Source organism: Stomoxys calcitrans, chromosome 4 (genome assembly GCF_963082655.1).
Source record: "Stomoxys calcitrans chromosome 4, idStoCalc2.1, whole genome shotgun sequence".
Taxonomy (NCBI): Eukaryota; Metazoa; Arthropoda; class Insecta; order Diptera; family Muscidae; genus Stomoxys; species Stomoxys calcitrans.
Genome location: NC_081555.1, coordinates 97,511,418 through 97,536,447, shown reverse-complemented (window position 1 = coordinate 97,536,447; position 25,030 = coordinate 97,511,418). Strand labels below are relative to the sequence as shown.

At 40.1% G+C, this 25,030-nt stretch overlaps 2 protein-coding genes across 2 annotated transcripts in view; one reads left to right on the top strand and one right to left on the bottom strand.

The window, feature by feature from the left end:
• LOC106089659 (uncharacterized) overlaps window positions 1-2,775 on the top strand; it is a 75,539-nt gene extending 72,764 nt beyond the window's left edge. Inside the window, exon 2 of the mRNA XM_013255585.2 lies at window positions 2,721-2,775. The gene's annotated coding sequence lies outside the window, so the exon portion shown is untranslated. The remainder of the gene's footprint in view (window positions 1-2,720) is intronic.
• The window catches only part of LOC106089657 (putative transporter svop-1), a 197,297-nt gene that overhangs the window by 111,626 nt on the left and 60,641 nt on the right, over window positions 1-25,030 (bottom strand). The window lies entirely within an intron of this gene.

Genomic DNA, 25,030 nt, shown 5'->3' with positions numbered 1-25,030 from the left:
TAATCCCCCAACATTTGTCAACGCCTCTCTTGCAGGTGTATAGGGCAAGAGTGGCCTTTCTTGCCCTTTCCAAAATGATGGATTTGAAGTTCAATTTCCTGTTCAGCAAAACACCCAGGTATTTTGCGCTTTCTGTAAATGGAACATTCTCTCCTTCCAAGGAGAAAGGTGCCACTGTAGGCAACTTGTATCTCCTGCTGAAAAGAACTACTTCTGTCTTGCATGGATTCTATACCTTCCCCTTAAAAGTATTATAACATCATCTGTCTAGCAGACGGGTTCAAATTCTTCCTCAGTCATGATCCGTTATAGGTTAATAATGGTGATCATCCATAGAAGTGGTCATCCATGCCGATACGCATGCCGAAGGTTTCTTCTATTTTATGAGCAACCTCGTGCTGGTCAGTCTCCACCGAACTTCCCTTGACATAGGCATTCTGTTTGTATTCGAGCAGTTTGCCGGATATCCTACTCTTTTTCATGGTGTCTTCAATACGTTTATTGGTTTTCAGTAGAAAGGACGAACGGCTTAATTGTCTGTAGGCCTTTGCTGCCACATGACTTACCTTGCTAGGCTGGTCACGCTGTGGACTAACGGAAAGAAGGGTGCCAGATATTCGGCCTCTTTCTGTTGTACTGCCGGAAATATTCCATCTGGTGTGGGTGACTTAAAAGGTTTGAAGCTCACCAAGGCTTCTTTAATCATAGATCCCATTATGATAAGCCTTCGATCAACCTCATTATTTCAAGATTCCGGTGTCTCCGAGAGTCCCTTCGTATCCTGTGGAAAATGAGTTGTCATCAAAAGCCTCAGCATATCCTCCGTTGTATCTGCTCTCACTCCCATGTCGTCTACCAAAGTTTTAGTTTGGACATGGGATTTTAAAATAAACTTTTTTATCTTGGCGGCATCATTAACGCTATCGACCTGTTCGCAAACAAACTTCTAGGAGGCATGTTTTGCCGCTACGGTAATTTTATTGTATTCCTTGAGCCGTATACACATCCCAATATACTTCCGCTTTTTCACGACGTGCTCTGTTGTAAAGTCTGCGGACCTCTTTCCCAATGTTGCGAATGTCCCCGATCATCCAGGGCTTTTCTTGGGCTGATTTCCTTTCTTGAAAAGGACAACTATCTTCGAGAGACTTCGCTATTGCAGTTGTAATCCTGTTGACATTGTCGTCAATCTCTTCTATGCTTGGACAATCTAAATTATCTTGCCCAAGTCTTCTTCGGAGTAGTCTTGCGAATTTTGGCCAGTTGGTTTTCAACTTATTAAGGAAGCTTATGGTATTCGGCGCTATTCGTGCTATTCTAAACCCAATGTAGCGATGGTCTGAGAAGGAATGCTCCATGGAGACACTTCAATCCTGAACCTCATCGATTAGATTATCCGCACATATTGTCACATCTAACAAAGGTAGCGGTGTTACCAACATAAAGTGCTATTAGGTCTTTAGTATTCAAGAACTCTACCAGGGCTTGGTCCCTCTTATAAGTGTTGGTACTACCTCCCGAAATGTGGTGAGAGTTGGCATCGTACCCTATTAGTATCGATCTCTCGATTTACAGTAATGGTCCCATAAAAGTCGATTTCGCTGAAATTTGACACAGCGACATATGTAAGGCCACCGTACAACAAAGGTTAGCATGTCTGTCTGTGACGCTGAACGCCTGGGTTCGAATCCTGACGTGAAACATCAGAAAAAAATTGTCAGCAGTGATTATCCCCATCTAATGCTGGCGACATTTGTGAGGTACTTTGCCATGTAAAACCTTCTCTCCAAAGAGGTGTCGCTCTGCGGCACGCCTTTCGGACTCGGCTATAAAAGAGGATTTCGCTGAAATTTGACACAGCGACTTATGTAAGGCCACCGTACAACAGAGGTTAGCATGTTCGTCTGTGACGCTGAACGCCTGGGTTCGAATCCTGGCGAGAACATCGGAAAAAACTGGTCAGCGGTGATTATCCCCATCTAACGCTGGCGACACTTGTGAGATACTTTGCCATGTAAAACCTTCTCTCCAAAGAGGTGTCGCTCTGCGGCACGCCTTTCGGAGTGGGCTATAAAAGAGTATTTCGCTGAAATTTGACACAGCGACATATGTAAGGCCACCGTACAGCAGAGATTAGCATGTCCATCTGTGATGCTGAAAGCTTGGGTTCGAATCCTGGCGAGAACATCAGAAAAAAATTGTCAGCGGTGATTATCCCCATCTAATGCTGGCGACATTTGTGAGGTACTTTGCCATGTAAAAACTTCTGTCCAAAAGGTGTCGCTTTGCGGCACGCCTTTCGGACTCGGCTATAAAAAAGGGACCTCCCTCGGCTATAAATAAAAGGGACCTATCATTGAGCTTAAAATTGAACCGGACAGCACTCTTTGTTATGTGAGAAGTTTGCCCAAATTTGCATTTGTTTTTTTCAATTTGGTTCAGTTCGGTCCAGATTTGGATAAAGTTCCGATGTGTACCGAATTTGGTATCTCGATATAGCCGTTATGGGTGCATAAATTATGAATTTTTCACCAAATTATGACGAGAGGTGGTTTATTTATATATCCGAGCTGGTGGGTATGCAAAGTTCTGCCCGGCCGTACTTATTTCCTATTTACTTGTTATTGTATATTTTTTTTTTGTTTTCTTCTCTCTTTCATTATATTCATGCCTGTGTAGTTATTTCACTTGTCTTTTTTTCTCTTCCTTTTTTTTTGCAGATTTTGATTTCAATTGTTTAAGATAATCATGCAAAAAGGACAAAACAAAAACCATGTAAGTAATGCAAATAATTGCTCATTAATTTGTAGACGTCAGTTTTTTCATTTATTTTTCAAGGAAAAAGCTCCCCCAACCCCAATTTGCCTACAGCGACATTGATATTTTATTAATGTAGCACATGGCTTGCATTATTTATTACCCATCAATTATAAAATTAAACGCCATTTTAATAATAATAAAAAAAACAGACAAACAAACAAACAAGCGTTGAGAACATTCGCCATGACACTCAAGTGGAAACAATCAACGAGAAAATGAAAAAAAAAATCACCAAAGTTCAGCAATAAATCAAATTTTGAATGAATTCCATCAATTATCAATCATCGTCATCATCATTGGGCCAAAACAATTGTAGTGGCAAGGCAATGCATTCTTCCCTCATCCGAAAACACTTGAGAGTATACAAATGATTTGCATGTGTGTGTGTGTGTGTGTGAGAGTATTCATCATTACAAATGTGTCTCTTCTTGGGTGCTCGTATGTGTCTCTCTTGGAGTGTGTGTGTGTGTGTGAGTGATATTTTTGATTAAATTGCATGCTGTCCTAGTAACCCACTTTAAGTTTATTAACCTTCTACACTCACTGACACACACACACACACTCACCCATATATCGACGACATCCGTAACAACACCAAATGCCAAGACACTCACTATTGCCACCACGACAATTGGTTGGTTGGTAAGCAAGAGGTTTTGTTGTGTGTGCTGTGCTTCTCCTGTATTGCGGCCTCTTTTGTTGTTGCAGTTAGTGTTGCCATTGTTACAAATGTTTAAGCGGATTCACAATTCGACTACCTACCAACACCATTGTTCTTGTTCTTGTTTTTGTTGTTATTGCTATTGCCATTGCATTACAAGCAACTGCTACTGCTATTGCTGCTGTTCTCTTCGTCGTTTTCTTCGTTGTCGTCATCGGCCTCGTGTAGCCTAAGGGAATGTTCATCCAGTTGTTGTTTGTTGTTACAACCTGCGACAACCACACACCTAGAGATGATTTTACATGTTCGCGAATACTCTCACCAGGGTTGCCGTATCCTATTGTTAGGTAAATGCTGCACTTGTTTGGCGTTTTTTAACAACTGTATGGCTTGAAGAACAATTTTTTCTAATATAATGAGAATTTTTTAATTATCATAGAATTTGGAATTCTTTCAATATTCTGAGGGCTCAAGGAATTAACGCAAAATTTGTCCTTAACAGCTAATTTGAATCTACTTGATGATATATTTACCGAAAATAGATATGCTTGGGTTCTACTCACAGTTTTTCAATGTGACGATCTTGAGTTTTTTTTTTTTTTGAAAATATTTTTTCCTTTACCTGCAAAAAAAGGAAAAGAAAATTATAACCAACTTAAAAAATTTTATTTAAATTTTTAAATGATAAACATTTTTAGAAAAAACAAGAAGAACAAATAAAAGCGTGCTAAGTTCGGCCGGGTCGAATCTTATATAACCTCCACCATGGATCGCATTTGTCGAGTTAATTTCCCGGTATCTCTTTTTAGGCAAACAAAGGATAAAAGAAAAGAATTTTTATGCTATTGGAGATATATCAAGTATTGGTCCGATTAGGATCTATAGTGAAGGGTGTAACATATAAAAGCGTGCTTAGTTCGGCGGGACCAAATCTTGGGAACCCAAGGCCATGGATTTTGCAAAAAGTTTACAAAACTGAACTGAGTTGAAAGGCATAATTTTGGCAGACAAAAATTAATGTTTTCGGGGAGTAGTTGAAGGCTAATCATCAGATGGGTGTATATGAGAGATTTATGAGATTTTAGACTGATTTGGACAATATTGGACCTACCGACTGTTTCGATGTTCCCCAGTGTTATAGGCGCGTTTGTCGCCCACGCCCTTAAGTCGGACTGGCTCGACCCGAAAGGCTTAGGGTTAACCAAGCTATCGACGGCAGTTCTCTGGCCTTCACCGCCAAATCGTCTGCCCTTTTATTCCCCCTTACTGCGTTATGGCCCGGCATCCAAACAATGCGTTAAATGGGCTCACCTTCGTCTTCCTCGTGAACAGGCATATTTCAGTCTTCCCTGCGATAACATTGAGACCTCTGGGTCTAGCCCAGTCATATGCCATATGCCAGACCCTTTCGGTCCTTCTGCATAGCTGGTCCAGATCCTAACCCCTTGGGTCATTTATGGTGGTCACCCATAAGAGTGGTGATAAAATGCCCCCCTGTGGCGTGCCCTATGCCACTTTCTCCCTTATATTTATGCCATGGGACACACAATTTATCCACCTGACGCCCCTTACCATTGAGCTTAAACTTAATCGAATCGAACAGCACTCATTGATATGTGAGTAGCTTGCCCCTGTTCCTTAGTGATGTGTATTATACATGGCTCAAGGAATACAATTAGTTCGATAGCTTTAAAGACGCCGCCGAGATGAAAAAGTTTCTCTCAAAAACACATGTCCAAACTGAATCGTTAGTAGACGACATAGAGGCAATGACGTTGGGAGTCAGAACAGAAGTCCTTGTGCCTTGGATGAAAACTGAGGCTATTAGGGACTCAAGAAGTCAAATCCGGGAATCGGTTTTGTTTGAGCCCTATATCAGCCTATAGGCCGTTTTGAATCATTCTTGGCATGTATGTTTTCAGTCATAGCAGATGCCTTTGCTTCAAGTTTCAGCCAAAAAAATGTGGAAATTAAGGCTTCTAGGGGCTCAAGGAATCATATCCGGGAATTGGTTTATATAGACCATATATACCAGTTTATTGACCGATCCCGAACCCGAACCCAAGTCCTTGTGTTAAATTTCAACTCAATCGGATGAATATTGAGATCCCTAATAGCTTAAGAAATGCAAACAAAGGATCGGTTTATATGGGGGCTTTATCCAAATCTGAAGCGCTATGGCCCATTTGCAATTTTCAACGACCGACATTGATAAGAAGTATCTGTGTAAGATTTCAAGCGGATATCTTTATTCGTTCGCAGTGCGACATGCGGCTCGTTGCCGTTTCCATTATCTCTTTCACGGGATTTATTCTTTGTTGAAGGGTTGTATGTGGTTTTCCCAACAAGGGATCTCTAGACTGGGGTTACACCGCTATTTTCGGTAGCTTCTATGTTCACGGATTACTCTAAATTGGATGGGAGAAACGGAGCAGAAGTCTTCATTAAGTTCCTTTGTATCAGACTTTTGGGTGGGCCAAACGACTTTCTTCGCGGAAATCTTCGATGTCATACGATACGATATCGATGCAGGAGTTTTACGATATTTGTGGAGGTCCACATGAGATCGAGATTGGTTGGAAGGTGCAAAGTGCTTTTTCAACCCTGAGAAAGGCTGTTAGGATCCACTGTGTTCTAGGCCATCAAAAGGTGGTGGGAAACGAGGCGTTCAGAAATTGGTCGCCAATAAACACGGATCTTGCTATGGAATCATTGAACATTCAACTGAGCGAGCTTTTTGGTAGTGTGGAGGCTTTTTGTGATAACCGGCGAATGAGTGGCAATCTGTTGATGTGGGTTGCAGGGTGCCGAAGACCCTATGGCCGATCGGTTGGTTTAATTTTTCTGCCGATTTTGCTGTGTTGTAGCGAGCCATGTTGTATCTCTTTCAGTTTTTCTTCGTCTTCATCTAGGGCGAATACAGTGGATCTATGGCCTTAGAGTGAAGCGCTAAAAACCGAGGTTGCTAGTCGCATGCCCGCCTTGGATATGGCTTATCCCATTTCTAAGTACCAGTTTTACCCGGTACAGGTGTAAGTATTTCTTTAGTGTCGGTCGGTCGGCAAACATGTCCGGTTTGAGTGGTGTTTTGTGGGGGATGGGATGGCCACTCACTGACTTGGCCCTAAAGATATATTTCAGATTGGTGCTCTATTCTAAAATACCCCATATTGCAATGGTAAGCAAATACCTCCCATTTGGGTAGTATTATGGGGGTGGGGTGGTCCCATAGACACTTTTTCCCGAATATTGATATCAGATTCGTGCTTTACTCCCAAGAACCTTTCATTTGAACTGCATATTGCTATGGTCGTAAATTTGTCCTCTTTGGGGGGTGTTTTTGGGGAGGGGCACTTGGACCCAAATTTTAATACCATATTCGTTTTCTGGTCTCCAAAACCTTTCATTTGATACCCGTATTGTGCCCATCGGACCACTTTGGGATATGGGTGGCGTTTTTTGGGGTAAGGGGAAGGGTCTGCCTCCACCCGATATCTAAAAATTATATAGCCTATGTTTCCTTCCAGACAAACGTACACAATCTGTGAAAATTTTAAGAAAATCGATTCAGCCAAGTATCATCATATTGTCATAATGGGTCTAATGGCGTTTTTAAGGGGTGGCGTTTAGATTCGAAATCTACTCCCGAATACCTTTCATTGGAGCCCCATATTGAAATGAACATCCAATATGTCTGCTTGGGGGAGTTTTTGGGTTGGGGCTTCCCGATGGGTACTTAGACTCAAATTTTAATACCATATTCGTATTCTACACTCCAATACCTTTCATTTAATACCTATATTGTCCCGATCGGTGCACTTTTGATTTTGGGTTGTGTTTTTGGCATAAGGGGGAGGGCCTGTCCCCCTACCGCTAGCGAAAAATTATATAGCCTATGTTTTCTTTAAGACCAACCCACACAATAAGCGAAAATTTCGTGAAAAACGGTTCTGCCGTTTTTCAGTCCAAACGGAATTGGATTGGCTAATATGCCCATTTGGGGCGTTTTTGTGGGGGTGGGGTGACACCCTCTACTTCGACATGAATTTGTACGCCAGATTCGTTATCTACTCCCTCATACTTTTCAATTGATACCCATATTGTCGTTATCGATCAACTTTTGATTTTGGGTGGTGTTTTTGTGGTACCGGTGGAGGGTCCTCCCCCTTCCATTGTCAATAAATTATAAAGCCAATTCCTACTTCCTGACCATATTCGTAATCTACTGTCGAATACTTATCATTTGAGTCCCATATTGTCATGATTGTCAAATAAACCTATTTTAATGGGTTTTGGGGCTGGGGCGGCCCCCCAGTTACTTGGACCCAACTTTTATTATGAAATTCGTACTCTGCTCTTGAATACCTTTCATTTGAATCCCATATTGTCCCGATCGGTCCACTTTTATTTTTGGGTAGTACTTTTGGGGTAAGGGGGAGGGTCCGCCCCCTCCCGTATCTGGATCTGGAATCTCAATAATAATTTAGTTTAATAGTTTTTTTTTCTGTTATATCAAATTTACCAAAAATGTTGGCATCTCTGTTTCCCATATGCTCTGTTATTCCGCCACAATGCAAAGGCAGTTATTGAGTGTGTCTGTGTGTGTGAGTAAGTGCACCAAGTGCAAGTAAGAGACTATGAATGAGAGAACGAATGATTGGTGGTATGTTCAAGAGCTTGCCTTTTTGTTTGTGTGTGTATGTGTGTGTGTGTGTGTCTTCTGCTATGGCAAAGGAAAAGAGTGTATTGTAAATTGAACGATGATGATTCGTTTATGTTTAAGGACGCGATAGTGAGGATTAACACAGCAGGCAACAAACACAAAAGCGGTGGCTTGCTTTTATCAGCAGCTGCTGCTGCTACCACTGCCTGCTGGCCATAATGCTGCTGCAAATGTTACCACCACAAAACACCAGCAACAAAACACATCAAACAACAAATCCTATTTTCTGCATTCAACTTCCGTTTCCTGTTTTATTCCCCGTCAACCTCCCCGCACCCTCCGCGCTACCTAACCACCTTAGGACGTTTGTCTTGCTCACAACTATGTGTGGTGTTACATCCAGTTTTATGTACATCCGCCTTTTTGAGGTTAACACCAAACCTGCTGGTTTTGCGAATGAACACTGCGGGGCTGTGGCAGCTTTTGGGGTTTTCGAGGCTAAAGTAAGTGAGCTGAACACAATCATCGTCGACATTGTGACGTTGCGATAGTCTAACAACACTAGTTTGCAAATGTTTATTCATGCTTTACTATTATGGGTCTAATTTATTCAAAATGCCTATTAATTTTTAAAAGAGTTTTTAATATTTATTTATTTTTGTAAAACTTTTCCTCCTCTGGGTTGTGTGTTGGGCAGTGATGCGTAACAAGAGGTTTAAGTTGTATCTTGGTCAAAGTTTAATTGGAATATGTTACTAACGCCGATAAGCCGAAAAGTCACTAACCTTATGCAAACTATTACAATTTGCTTCTGTGAGTAAGTTAATTTAAATAAAATTGTTGTGTTAATGGGTTGATGGGGATAACTTTGAAAGTATCAAAATCAGGAAACTTGATGTCAATAAAAATAAATTGAGGTTTTATTTATGAAATTGAGATTTTATTTATAAAACTGGGATTTTATCATTTTTTAATAAATAAATATGCCTTTTAAGTATAGGCCAACAAAAATTTTTTAATATTGGGTTGCCCAAAAAGTAATTGCGGATTTTTTAAAAGAAAGTAAATGCATTTTTAATAAAACTTAGAATGAACTTTAATCAAATATACTTTTTTACACTTTTTTTCTAAAGCAAGCTAAAAGTAACAGCTGATAACTTACAGAAGAAAGAATGCAATTACAGAGTCACAAGCTGTGAAAACAATTGTCAACGCCGACTATATGAAAAATCCGCAATTACTTTTTGGGCAACCTAATAATATAAAAATTTCATCAACATTTCAAAGAAATTACCTTTGAATTTTGTCTTTAGAGAAAATTTTTTATTAAAATGTTATCCTTAAAGAAAATTTCCTTTAAAATCTTGTATTCAAAGAAAATCTCAAAAAATTTTGTATATAAGGAAAATTTTATTAAAATTTTGTATTAAGTCGCTCAATTTTTATACCCTCTACCATAGGATGAAGGTATTCTAATTTCGTCATTCTGTTTGAAACTCCTCGAAATATTCGTCTAAGACCCCAAAAAGTATATATATTCCAGATCCTCTCGACATTCTGATTCGATCTAGCCATGTCCGTCCTCCCGTCCGTCTGTCGAAATAACGTAGCGGTCGAAGGCGTAAAGCTAGCCACTTGAAATTTTGCACACATACTTAATATTGATGTATGTCGTTTGGGATTGCAAATGGGCCATATCGGTTCAGATTTAGATATAGCTCCCATTTAAACCAATTTCCCGATTTGACTTCTCGAGCCCCTGGAATCCACATTTTTTGTCCGATTTGGCTGAAATTGTGCATGTAGTGTTCTGTTATGACTTCCAACACTTGTGCCAAATACGGTCCGAATCGGTCTATAACCTGATATAGCTCCCATCTAAACCGATTTGCCGATTTGACTTCTTAAGCCCTTATAAACCGTAATATTTGTCCGATTTGGCTAAAATTTTGATGTGGTGTTCTGTTAATACTTCCAATAACTGTGCCAAGTATGGTGCAAATCGGTCTATAACCTGATATAGCTCCCATATAAACCGATCTCCCGATATGACTTCTTGAGCCCATACAAGCCTCAAATTTCGTCCGATTTGGCTGAAATTTTCCATATGGTATTCTGTTATGACTTCCAATAAGTGTGCCAAGTACGGTCCAAATCGTTATTGAACCTGATATAGCTCCCATATAAACCGATTTGCCGATTTGACTCCTTAAGCCCTTACAAACCGTAATTTTTGTCCGATTTGGCTGAAATTTTGCGTATGGTGTTCTGTTTTGACTTCCAACAACTGTGCCAAGTACGTTCCGAATCGGTCTATAACCTGGTATAGCTCCCATATAAACCGATTTCCTGATTTGAGTTCTTGAGCCCTTACAATCCGTAATTTTTATCCGATTTGGCTGAAATTTTGCATGCAGTGTTCTGTTATGACTTCCAGTAACTGTGCCTAGTACGATTCGAATCGATCCATAATCTGATATAGCTCCCATATAAACCGATTTGCCGATTTGACATCTTAAGCCCTTACAAAATGTAATTTTCGTCCGATGTGGCTGAAATTTTCCATATGGTATTCTGTTATGACTTCCAACAACTGTGCCAAGTACTCTCCGAATCGGTCTATAACCTGGTATAGCTCCCATATAAACCGATCTCGCGATATGACTTCTTGAGCCCTTACAAACCGCAATTTTCGTGCGATTTGGCTGAAATGCGGGTGATGTTCTGTTATGACTTCCAACAAATGTGCCAAGTACGGTGCAAATCGGTCTGCAACCTGATGTAGCTCCCACATAAACCGATCTCCCGATATGACTTTTTGAGCCCTTGGAAGCCGCAATTTTTTGACTTCCAACGACTGTGCCAAGTACGGTCCGAATCGGTCTAAAACCTGATATAACTCCCATATAAACCGATTTCCCGATTTGACTTCTTGAGCCCTTATAAGCCGCAATTTTCTTTCGATTTAGCTCCCATGTAATCCGGTGTCTCGATCATCCTTGTTCGGTTGCTAGAAGCTTTAATCTTTGCTGGTTTGACACAAGTTTGGTAAATAGAAAATCATTATGCTCTTCAACTAAATTTATTTTGTATAAATTTTTAGCAGAATCAATGGTGGTGGGTTCCCAAGATTCGGCCCGGCCGCACTTAGCACGCTTTTACTTGTTTTTATTTAATAAACCAAAAACATGTTTTGTTTGGGGATAGTCTGTTATTTGATCACTTCTCTCACTGTAGTAGTTTGGCTGGGCGACGATATGAAACCTGCCTCATACACTGGTACACCAATGCGTATGAATATTGAGAATTAATTCATAAGTACGTATACGACCCCATGACCAATTCGCAATGTTAAGTCTCACATAAGATATAGCAACACAATGAAATCAAAAATTGATGTATTAAACAAGTACAAGACGTAAAGTTGGTTATAATACGGTGAAAATGCAACATTTTTGAAATCGTAGGAACAATACGGTCCGATCTAGGCCAAACCCAGCACGAAAGTCGAGGTTTTAATGCACCTGACTTAAAACCAGGCATTTATTTATAAGGCATTTATGGGTGAATGACCTTAAATCACGATATCGGTACATATGACAGCTATATCCAAATATAGTTTGATCTGAACCATAATCCACACCGACGACTAGTGCAGATCACAGAGTCAAAATTCAACGATAGCGTGTAACTAATGCGCCTTCTTTTGGCCGTTGACCTTAAATCGGGAGGTCGAGCTATATGGGGGCTATATAAAAATATTGATCGATCTAGACCATATTCGATGCCGAAGTCGAGGGTCCTAATACAGCTCATTGTGCCAAATTTCAGCGACATCGAACAATAAATGTTGCTTCTATAGACACTAAATTGGGAGATGGGTCTATGTGGGGGCCATATCAAGATATTGCCCCCATCTAGATCATTTACGATGCCGAAGTCGAGAATCCTAACTCACTGTAAAAGCGGTTTCTATGACATTTAATCGGGGGATAAGGCTTTATGGGGGCCATATCAAAATATTGTTCGCACTTAAGTTGCCTATGGTAAAAAAAAGCAGTAGGGAAAGACAAAAGTCTGGCGGTGCCGACTTTATAATACCTTACACCTTCACTATAGGTAAAAATTGGGAGCTATATCTTATTCTGAACCAATATTGATGGATCTCGGCCTATGTTTTCAGATGGTTTATTAAGCCATCATTTTTCGAGCAAATATTTTCATACGGTTGATAAATGACAACATTATTGCAAATTATCCAAAATCTGATGAACATATATATGGGAGCTATATCTAAATATGAACCGATTCGATTCGAGCAAACTTTATAGATATTGTAAAAGTCATGGAGAAAAGCGTTGTACAAAGTTTTTGGAAGATTGGTCAACAAATGCGCTTGCAGTGAAAATCGGGCGAAATACATATATGAGAGCTACATCTAAATCTGAATAGATTTCTATAAAATTCACCAGTAATGTCGAGAGTCATAAGAAAATCCTTCCTGCCAAATTTCAAGAGAATCGGTTGACAAATGACCATTTTATTGCATAATTACTGCAAATCGGACGAACATATGTAAGGGAGCTATATCTAATTTAAACCGATTTTTTCAATAGGCTTTGTCTCTAGGCCGAAAAACATGTTTGTACCTAATTTGAAGACGATCGGATGAAAACTACGACCTGTAGTTTGTGAACAAATTAACATGGACAGACGGACATAGCTAAATCGAATCAGAAAGTGATTCTGAGTCGATCGGAATACTTTTCAATGGGTCTAGCCCTCTTCCTTCTGGGTGTTACAAACAAATGCACTAAGTTACAATACCCTGTACCACAGTAGTGGTGTAGGGTATAATTAACTGTTTCAGCTCAATATCTCAATTTTTAAAGACAATAGCGTGATAACTACAGATAGACGGACATACGGACAGGCATGGCTGGATCGTCTCAGAATTTTTTGACGATCAAAATGGACGATATAGACCGGGGTATCGGTCTATAAGGCAGCTATATCCAAATATGGCTGATCTGGACGATATTCAAAAAAAAAAAAGGGTTTAGAGTAGTACCAAAACTCGCTGTACCAAGGATGAAAAATGCTCTTTTTATTGGCACATGAAATAAGCCTGTTCACGAGGAAGACGAAGGTGGGCCAATTTAACGCACCACGTTTCCTCAATAAGACGATTTCTATATCAGACAAGGTCAAATACTTAGGTGTGATCTTGGACAGGAAACTGAATTGGAAATGTTACATTCAGGAGCGTACTGAAAAGGCTCACAGATGTTGGGCACTATGTAGACGGGCCGTAGGCTCGAAATGGAGCCTGAATCCTAGGATAGTCCATTGGCTCTACAGGAGCGTGATTAGACCAATACTTACTTACGCCTCAGTAGTTTGGTGGACTGCTATGAAGAAAAACTGCAACATAAGGACCATACAACAGGTTCAGAGGACATGATGTCTTGGCATAGGCGGAGCGACTAGGACCACGCCCACTAGGGCACTGGAGACTATTCCAGATATCCGACCCATTGACATACAGATTAAGTGTGAGGCAGCCACTGCGGCTATGAGACTTAAGACGATGGAAGAATGGATTGAGGATGGAAGCAGCTCATACCATCGCGGTATAATCGAGGTGACGATAGGAAACCTGGAGGGAAGGGAAGAGATTTCCGATCGGATACCTGAGATGAACTTTGAAGTCGATTGCGATGCACTGCTGCCATCGGCACAGTCTTGGATTGACGGAACTCTAGTATTGCCATCTGATAGATCATGTTACACGGATGGATCAAATCTTGAGGACAGAGGGGGCCTAGGGGTTTACATTGAGGACTCAGGGACTGAGGTCTGCGTTAGACTGCCAGACCATAATACGGTGCTGCAGGCGGAATAAGTGAAGTGGTGTGGTGCTAACGCGAGGACGTCGAGTCTGAACATCTTTACTGACATTAAAATTGCCATAAGGGCAATAGCAACCAGGACGAACAGTCTTGCAGTGTAAGAAGGAGATTAACGCCTTCTCTGAGGATGGCACGATCCGCATCGTTTGGGTGCCGGGCCATAACGGAGTAAGGGGAAATGAAAGGGCAGACGATTTGGCGGTGAAGGCCAGAGGACTGCCTTCAATAAACTTGGTTAACCCGAAGTCTTTCGGGTCGACGCAGTCCGAGTTAAGAGAGTGGGCGACGAATGCGCATGCAACATTGTGGAATAGCGAAACGGTTGGTAGGACGGGGAAAATCCTATGGGGGGATCAAGATCGCGAGAAGACGAGGCTATTACTGAAAAGAAGCAAAAAGGAGGTCAGTATAGCTATTTGTATCATAACGGGACCCAGTTCGAGTTAAGAGCGTGGGCGATGAATGCGCATGCAACCCTGTGGAATAGCGAAACGGTCGATAGCACGAGGAAAATCCTATGGGGGATCCAAATCGTGAGAAGACGAGGCTATTACTGAAAGGAAGTAAGAGAAGGAGAGTAAGGTGGCCGGTATAGCTATTGGTATCATAACGGGTCACATAGGACTACGAGATCATTTATGTAAAATCGGTGCGGCAAGTGATAGCATGTGTAGGGCATGCAGGGAAGATGATGAAACGTTGAAGCATTTCCTTTGTCATTGCCCGTCTTTCGCGTCTAACAGATACCGGCACTTGGGTGGAGACACAATACCAGACATGAACCAACTTAGGGGAGAAATGTGAATGAAATGCCATCGATAGTAATAGATTGCAAAGTAAAGGTAGTTTTCTTTTATCTTTTCGTAAATTTAACTTTTTTTTGTCCATGGAAAACAATTAAGGATTTTGTAGTTAGCACGAAATTCCTAACTTAAAATTTTGTTTTTAGAGGTTGCTTTCTAGTTTTTAGAACGCACAACTAGCCGATTACTGGCTTAGGTGTAGGTCCATAGCGGGTGGGGTAGGTCCACATGGGGCGGATTAATATGTGCACCCTCTTTTTCAACCTAACCTATGTAAGGCTTTACGACATACACTATAAGGTTAAGATCGGTTCTATATTTCGATGTAGCTGCCAAAAAGACCAAAATTGAAAAGTTTCCTGTATTTATTAGACCAAACAATCAATGATCGTGCCGAATTTGTTCGAGTCGGACCATATTTCGACATAGCTGCTTTGGGTGCATAAATAATGCATTTTTCACCGGTGGTTTACATATATACCCGAAATGGTGGGTATTCAAAGTTCGACCCGACCGAACTTAAAGCCTTTTTATTGGTAATTACGGATTTTTTAAAAGAAGGTAAATGCATTTTTAATAAAACTTAGAATGAACTTTAATCAAATATACTTTTTTTACACTTTTTTTCTAAAGCAAGCTAAAAGTAACAGCTGATAACTGACAGAAGAAAGAATGCAATTACAGAGTCACAAGCTGTGAAAAAATTTGTCAACGCCGACTATATGAAAAATCCGCAGTTACTTTTTGGGCAACCCAATACTTGTTTTTTATTACAATTTTTGAGAATTTAATTTTGTCTTAAAATGGAAAAGCATTAAAAATCTTATCCGAATGACTTCTCTACTTTATTTACTGCGTCCGCCTTTTATAATCCTACTGGCAAGCTAGTGTAACTGCATTCATTTTGTTACTATAGTTACGATACCAACATTTTTTAAGTAATTTGTAAAAATTCGACATACAGTACAAACAACCACTTACCGAGACAGACGAACAAACATTTTTACAGTTTACCCAAAACAAAAAAAAGCTATTTCTACCAATATTTCCTTATGGAACGTAAACTACGCCAAAACTACCATGGCATTGGCAAAAGGCAAAGTAGTAACCCAACCAAACTCAAAAAACCCCATCAACAAATTGAAACTATCAATCTACTCTCTCAAAAAGCCCAGACAGTCCAACAGAAACTATAAAACTTGCCCAAATGTATGAGCAAGGGGTGGAGCGCCGCTTTATGAGAAATGAAGAGGGAATATGGACAATTTTTTTTTAATTGCTCTCTCGTGTAGTAACAAAGAATACCGGCAGCATCAGAGCAAACAGCAAAAATATATCACCACCAAACCAGCCAGGCAGCCAGACACTCAGGCAGACTTTGCGTCCATCAGTCAGCCTCAAAGGCTGACAGCAGGGGCAGGAACTTTCCCTCAAAAAATGAAAAACGTGCAATTGTTGTTTACATTTTGTTAAAAACTTCCGTTGAGTGCTGTTATTCATTTATTTCATTTCATACCATAAAATGTTTACATTATGTGCCTCTACCCCTCTACCCAGCCTTCCTCATACCCCAAAGGCAGCCAGCATACCAGCTGATGATAGGGTAAAACCCCTTTTGGATTCAGTGGTAGCCCATTTGTTGGTGGCTTTCATCCACACACACACACACACATACACACAAAACTTTGGATGGCATAAGCCAACAGACCATATGCCATAAAGCAGCCGAAAAAAAGTTGCTGTTAACAAAAATCAGCCGAAGGGGAGGAGAAGCACTAAAAGTAAAGCCCCCATATCAGTTTTATTTTCATTACAAATGCACTTTTGCGAAAAAGAATGCATCTATAAAACAAAACAAAAACGCCGAAACAAATTCACAAACAACGCATAATAAAGTGGGCAGAATTTTCCAAAAAAAAAGAATCACCCAAAAAGAAATGAATTTTTTTGGTTAACGTTGCCAAAACAAAAATTTACAAAAATTGCATATTTTTTGCTGTGCAAGTGGGAGTAAAACTGAGGTATGCCATAACGCCCACACTATTGTTGTCACTTTTTATTGCAGTTTGTTTAGTTATCCAACATAGTTTTGTTTATTTTTACAAAAGCGTCACTAAAACAAACAAAACACCCAATTTCAAACATTAAAATTTCAAATTGATCCGTTATTGGCGTCTCAGCATTTTTTTTTAAATCTATGGAACAAAGCATTGACGTCCACTCTTTGTGGGAGAGCGATATCAGCATCACAACTCTACGCTTTATGCAGTTGGCATTTGCATTTGTTTGCCCATTGAAACAATGAGAGAGAGAGAGAGAGCAAGGGAGAGAGGAAGAGAGAGAGAGAAACAGACAGCTGAAATAAATCAAATAATTGCAATTTTTATGTAAATGGCAGGCATTGCCTATCTCCCACACACACACATACACACCCAAACTCTCACACTGACCCAAACACAAACAACCACATTCATGTTTAAGTTGAGCACAACACAGAGGATGTTTGCAATTCGGAAAATATTGAACGTTTGCAGTTTTTTTCGCAATAAAAGTATATTTTATTAACTGAAGTGCAAATTTAAACTTAATCGCCCTTAACCAGATAAGTATTTGCTTAAGAATGTATGGATGAAGGTGACTTAAATGACCATTAATGTGTGTTGATAGCAAATATCATAGGGGCAAAGGAAAGGATTTTAGTGAAAAAACGAATGAATTAAATACCTAAAAAAAGGAAAAGCGTGTTAAGTTCGGCCGGATTAAATCTTATATACCCTACACCATGTATCGCATTAGTCGAGTTCTATTCCCGGTATCTCTTTTTAGGCAAACAAAAAGATAGAAGAATCAAGTAAAAAGGCATTAAGTTCGGCCTGAGCGAACTTTGGATACCCACCACCTATGTTAACCCCCTTTCGTCACAATCCGGTGAAAATTGGATAAATTAAGCACCCAAATTCGGCACGGACATTGAGTGGTCTAATAAATATTAGTCACTGTTCAATTTTGTACAACAAAATATTGGTCTTTTGGGCAGCTATATCCAAATATAAACCGATCTGAACCGATAGGACACGGATGTCGAAAAGCCTAACATGAGTCACTGCATCAGATTTCAACGAAATCGGATAATAAATGCGCTTTTTAAAGAGCCAAAACTTTAAATCGAGATATCGGTCTACATGGAAGATATATCTAAATCTGGATCGAATAGGGCCAAGTTGCAGAAGGGCATCGGAGAGCTAAACATAATTCACTGTCTCAAATTTCAGCGATATCGGACAATAAATGAGCCATTTATGGCCCCAAAACCTAAAACCGAGAGATTTATGGCAGCTGTCTCAAATTTCAGCGATATCGGACAATAAATGCGTCATTTATGGCCCCAAAACCTAAAACCGAGAGATTGATCTATATTGAAACTATATCCAAATCTGAACCGATAATGGCCAAATTGAAGAAAGACGTCAAAGGGTCTAAGACAACTCACTTTCCCAAATTTCAGCAAAATTGGATAATAAATGTGGCTTTTATGGGTCTAAGACCGTAATCGGACGATCGGTCTATATGGCAGGTATATCCAAATCTGAACCGATAATGGCCAAATTAAAGAAAGACGTCGAAGGGTCTAAGACAACTCACTGTCTCAAATTTCAGCGATATCGGACAATAAATGCGCTTTTTGTGGCCCCAAAACCTAAAACCGATAGATTGATCTATATGGCAGCTATATCCAAATCTGGACCGATCTGGGCCAAATTGAAGAAAGACGTCGAAGGGTCTAAGACAACTCACTGTCTCAAATTTCAGCGACATCGGACAATAAATGCGCCATTTATGGCCCCAAAACCTAAAACCGAGAGATTGATCTATATGGAAGATATATCCAAATCTGAACCGATCTAGGCCAAATTGAAGAAAGACGTCAAAGGGTCTAAGACTCACTGTCCCAAATTTCAGCAAAATCGGATAATAAATGTGGCTTTTATGGGCCTAAGACCATAAATCGGACGATCTGTCTATATGGCAGCTACATCCAAATCTGGACCGATCTGGACCAAATTGACGAAGGATGTCAAAGGGCCTAACACAACTCACTGTCCCAAATTTCAGCAAAATCGGATAATAAATGTGGCTTTTATGGGCCTAAGACCCTAATTCGGAGGATCGGTCTATATGGCAGCTATATCCAAATCTGGACCGATATTGACGAAGGATATCGAAGGGCCTAATACAACTCACTTTCCCAAATTTCAGCAAAATCAGGTAATAAATGTGGCTTTTATGGGCCTAAGACCCTAAATCGGACGATCGGTCTATATGGCAGCTATATCCAAATCTGAACCCATAATGGCGAAAATGAAGAGAGACGACAAAGGGCCTAACACAACTCACTGTCCCAAATTTCAGCAAAATCGGATAATAAATGTGGCTTTTATGGGCCTAAGACCCTAAATCGGAGGATCGGTCTATATGGCAGCTATATCCAAATCCGGACCGATATTGACGAAGGATATCGAAGGGCCTAATACAACTCACTTTCCCAAATTTCAGCAAAATCAGGTAATAAATGTGGCTTTTATGGGCCTAAGACCCTAAATCGGAGGATCGGTCTATATGGCAGCTATATCCAAATCTGGACCGATCTGTGCCAAATTGACGAAGGATATCGAAGGGCCTAATACAACTCACTTTCCCAAATTTCAGCAAAATCAGGTAATAAATGTGGCTTTTATGGGCCTAAGACCCTAAATCGGACGATCGGTCTATATGGCAGCTATATCCAAATCTGGACCGATCTGTGCCAAATTGACGAAGGATGTCGAAGGGCCTAACACAACTCACTATCCCAAATTTCAGCAACATCGGATAATAAATGTGGCTTTTATGGGCTTAAGACCCTAAATTGGACGATCGGTCTATATGGGGCCTATATCAAGATATAGTCCGATATAGCCCATCTTTTAACCTATCCTGCTTATGGACAAGAAAAGAATATGTGCAAAGTTTTAGCTCAATATCTCTATTTTTAAAGACTGTAGCGTGATTTCCACAGACAGACGGACAGACGGACGGACATGTCTAGATCGTCTTAGATTTTTACGCTGATCAAGAATATATATAGGGTCGGAAATGGATATTTCGATGTGTTGCAAACGGAATGACAAAATGAATATACCCCCATTCTTCGGTAGTGGGTATAATAAAGCTTTTATGGACTTCAGACCCTTTATCGGCAGATTGGTTTATATGACAGCTATATCTAAATATAGTCCGATCTGAAGCATATTAAGGTCGGATATCTGGAGGCTCAAAACAACTCACTGTTTCAAATTTCAGCGAAGTCGGATAATAAATAAAGCTTTTATGAGCTTCAGACCCTTAATCGGGAGATCGTCCTATATGGCAGCTATATCTAAATATAGTCCGATCTAATCCATATTTAGCTTAGATGTCGGGGGGCCTTAAACTACCCACTGTTTCAAATTTCAGCGAAATCGGATAAAAAATAAAGCATTCATGGGCATTGGACCCTTAATCGGCAGATCGGTCTATACAGCAGCTATATCCCAATATGATCCGATTTGGTCCATTCAAGAACTTAACCAGCGTGCATCAAAAAGACGTATCTGTGCCAAATTTCAGCTCAATATCTCAATTTTTGAAGGCTGTAGAGTGATTACAACAGACAGACGGACAGGTACAAGGACATCGTTAAATCGTCGTAGAATTTTAAGGCTATCCGAAATCTATACTCTGCAGGGTCGGAAATTGATATTTCGAATTATTGCAAACGGAATGACAAAATGAATATACCCCCTATCCTACGGTAGTAGATATAAAAATTGTTATGATATTGCGGCTATGTTAAGTTTTGGTCCAGACCATATTTGACACGTATGTTGAAAGTCATGGAAGAAGACGTTGTACAATATTTCAGCAAAATTGGATAATAATTGCGCCTTTAGAGGCCCAAGAAGTCAAGATCCCAGATCGGTTAATATGACAGCTATATCAGGTTATGGACCGATTAAAACCATATTTGACTCCGTTGTTGGAAGTCATAACAAAACACGTCACGGCAAATTTCAGCTAAATCGGATAAGAATTGCGCCCCCTAAAGGCCTTAAGAAGTCAAGATTCATGATCAGTTTATATGACAGCTATATCAGATTATAGACCATACTTTGCACAGTTGTTGGAAGTCATTCTTCAACGATGTGTGCAAAATTTCAGCCAAATCGGATAAGAATTGCGCCCTCTAGAGGCTCAAGAAGTAAAGACCCAATATCGGCAGCTATATCAATACATGAACCGATTTGGCCAATTTACAATCCCAACCGACCTACACTAATAAGAAGTAATTGTGGAAAATTTCAAGCGCCTAGCTAAACTACTTCGACAGATAGAAATTTGCAGCCAAATCGGATTATAATTGCGCCCGCTGGATCCTCAAGCTATATCAGCTTAGGCACCGATTCAGACCATTTTAAGCACATATGTTATCAATTGTAAATGGCGATTTTTTAGCTATTATCTTTTTGGCAACACTGGTTTAAAAAGCTCACGCACGTTTCGCGTTTTGTTTCACTATCAAACATCTTCAGTTTGGTCTATAACTAAACCATGAATCGTCTTACAAACGAACAACGCTTGCATATCATTGAATTTTATTATCAAAATGCGTGCTCTGTTAAGAAAGTTTATCGCGCGCTTCTTCTGCATCAGCGGCGAAGCTCATTTTTGGCTCAATGGGTATGTAAACAAGTAGAATAGTCAATTTTGTAGTGAACATCAACCAGAAACATTGCAAGAGCTACCAATGCATCCAGAAAAAGTCAAAGTTTGGTGCGGTTTAAGGGCTGGTGTCATCATTGGACCGTACTTCTTTAAATATGATGCGAATCGTAACGTAACTGTGAATGGTGAGCCCTACTGTGAGATGATATCCAACTTTTTTTTTGCCTAAAATGTAAGACTTTGACTTGCATGACACGTGGTTTCAACAAGACGGTGCTACATGCCACATAGCACGCCTAACAATGGACTTATTGAGAGGCGAGTTCGGTGAACATTTTATTTCACGTTCGTGACCGGTCAATTGGTCGCCTAGATCGTGCGATATAACGCCTTTAGACTATTTTTTCTGGGGCTATTTTAAAGCTCATGTCTATACAGACAAGCCCGCTTCAATTGACGCATTGGAAGACAACATTCAAGCATTTCATCATGAGAAAATCAATCAATTTCGACCCCAAATAGCTTTTATATAATAAAGAGCTATTTTGGGGTGGGACGGTTCCCCAAACACATGGCTCTGGATATCAAATTCTTTTCTCTCAATCACCTGTCGTTTGAGCTCTTTATTGTCATAATTGGTCTATATAACCATTTGGTGGGTTTCGGGCGGCCCCAAGGCACCAGACCAAAAAAATTTCGAACGAATGCATTACGAATCTCCGAGACATGGTGTTTTTGAAAATCAGGGTAATGAGAAGTGCTTTATAGGCGAGAGATGGCACCCCAAATATTTCGACTCAGAAATGGATATCAAATACGTGCTCCACTCCCAAATCCCCATATTGCCATGGTCGGTAAACATGAACCGTTTAGAGGGTGTCTTGGGGCTTGCCTAAAAATAGATATCAAATTCGTTCATTACTCCCAAACACGGTCCATTCTGCCACTGTCGGGAATGAAGTTCAGTTTTGGGACTGCTTTTGAGCGTCCTCCCAAACACATGACTACAAAATTTGATATCAAATTCGTTTTCTACTCTCAAATACCTCTCATATGAGTCCCATATTGCCATAATGGGTCAATCAATCTTATTTTTGGAAGAAAAAGCGCCACCTAGACTTGAGCACAAATTTTAATGTCATATTCGTAATCTACTCCCAAATACCTTTCATTTGAGTCCCATATAGACATGGTCGGCAAATATGACCATTTGGGGGTTTTGGGAGTGGGGCGACCTCCCATTACTTGGACCTAATTTTTTATGCCATATTTCTAATCTACTGTCGAATACTTTTCATTTGAGGCCCAGATTGGCATGGACGTCGAATATATCTGTTTAGAGAAGTTTTTGGGTTGGGGAGGCCCGCTGGGTACTTGGGCCCTAATTTTAGTATGATATTCGTTTTTTTGTCTCCAATACCTTAAAATTGATACAAATATTGTTCCTATCGGTCTATTTTTGATTTTGGGTGTAACTTTGTGATAAAGGGGAGAGTCGGCCCCCATCCGATATCTAAAAGTTATACAGCCTATGTTTCCTTCCAGACAAACTCACACAACTTGTGAAAATTTTAAGAAAATCGGTTCAGCCATTTTTGATTCTACGGAACAAACAAACAAACCGAGTCCCATATAGTCATGAAAGGTCGTATGTCCATTTGGGGCGTTTTTGAGGAGTTGGGTGACTCTCTATACTTCGATCTGATTTTGTAACCCAAATTCGTAATCTACTCCCGAATACCTTTCATTTGAGCCCCACATTGTCATGAACGTCCAATATGTCTGTTTAAGGGAGTTTTGGGGTTGGGGCGACTCAAATTTTAATGCCATATTCGTATTGAACTCTCCAATACCTTTCATACCCATATTGTCCCGATCGGTGAACTTTTGATTTTGGGTAGTCTTTTTGGCATGAGGGAGAGAGTTTGCCCGCTCCCCTTCCGATATCAAAAAATTATATAGGCTATGTAGCCTTCCAGACAGACTAACCACCTACACATTTTATCAAAATTTCAAGGTAATCGGTTAAGCCATTTTTTAATATAAACGGAACAAACCGAAAAACAAACAAATAAACACAAATTGATTTTTTTACCCTCCACCATGGGATGGGGGTATACTTATTTCGTCATTCCGTCTGTAACACCTCGAAATATTCTTCTAAGAACCCGCAAAGAATATACAATATATTCTTGACCGTCATGACATTTTAAGTCGATCTAGCCATGTGCGTCCGTCTGTCCGTCCGCCCTTCTGTGGAAAGCACGCTAACTTTCGAAGGAGTAAAGCTAGGCGTTTGAAATTTTGCTCAAATACTTCTTATCAGTGTAGGTCGGTTGGGATTGAAAATGGGCTATACCGGTCCATGTTTTGATAAAGTTGCCATACAAGCCGACCTTGGATCTTGACTTCTTGAACCACTGGATGGCGTAATTCTCATCCGATTTGACCGAAATTTTGCATGAGGTGTTTTGTTGTGAGTTTCAACAACTGTGTTAAGTATGGTTCAAATGGATACATAATCTGATATAAATGCCATATAAACCGATCTGGGATCTTGACTTCTTAGGCCCATAGAGGGCGCAATTCTTTTCCGATTTGACTGACATTTTGCATGAAGTGTTTTCTTAGGAGTTCCAACGGCTGTACTAGGTATGATTCCAATCGCTCCATAAACTCATATATAGCTGCCATATAAACCAATCTAGGGTCTTGACTTCTTGAGCATCTAGAGGGGACAATTCTTGTCCAATTTGGCTGAGATCTTGCACGTGGTGCTATAATATCACTTTCAACAACTGTGCTAAGTATGGTTCATAACCAGTTATAGCTGCCATATAAACCGATCTTGAGTCTTAACTTCTTGAGCCACTAGAGGGCGCAATTTTCATCCGATTTGGCTGAAATTTTGCACGAAATGTTTTGTTATGACCTCCAACAAGTGTGTGTGTGTAAACCAAGTATGGTTTAAATCGGTCCATAACCTAATATAGCCGCCACATAAACCGATCTTGGTTCTTGAGCCTCTAGAGGGTGCAATTCTTTTCCGATTTGGCTAAAATTGTGCATGAGGTGTTTTGTTATGACTTCCAACAACCGCGATAAATACGATTCAAATTGGTCGATAACCGATAAGCATATAAACCGATCTTCGATCTTGACTTCTTGAGCCACCAGAGGGCGCAATTCTCATCCGGTTTGGCTAAAATTTTGCATTAAATTGTTTGTTATGACTTCCAATAACTGTGCCAAATATGGTTCTAATCGGTCCATAACCTGATATAGCTGCCCTATAATACCGAATGCGGATCATGACTTCTTGAGCCTCTAGAGGGCGCAATTCTCATCCGTTTTGGCTGAAATTTTGCATGAAATGTTTTGTTATGACTTCCAAAAACTGTTCTAAGTTTGGTTTAAATCGGTCTATAAC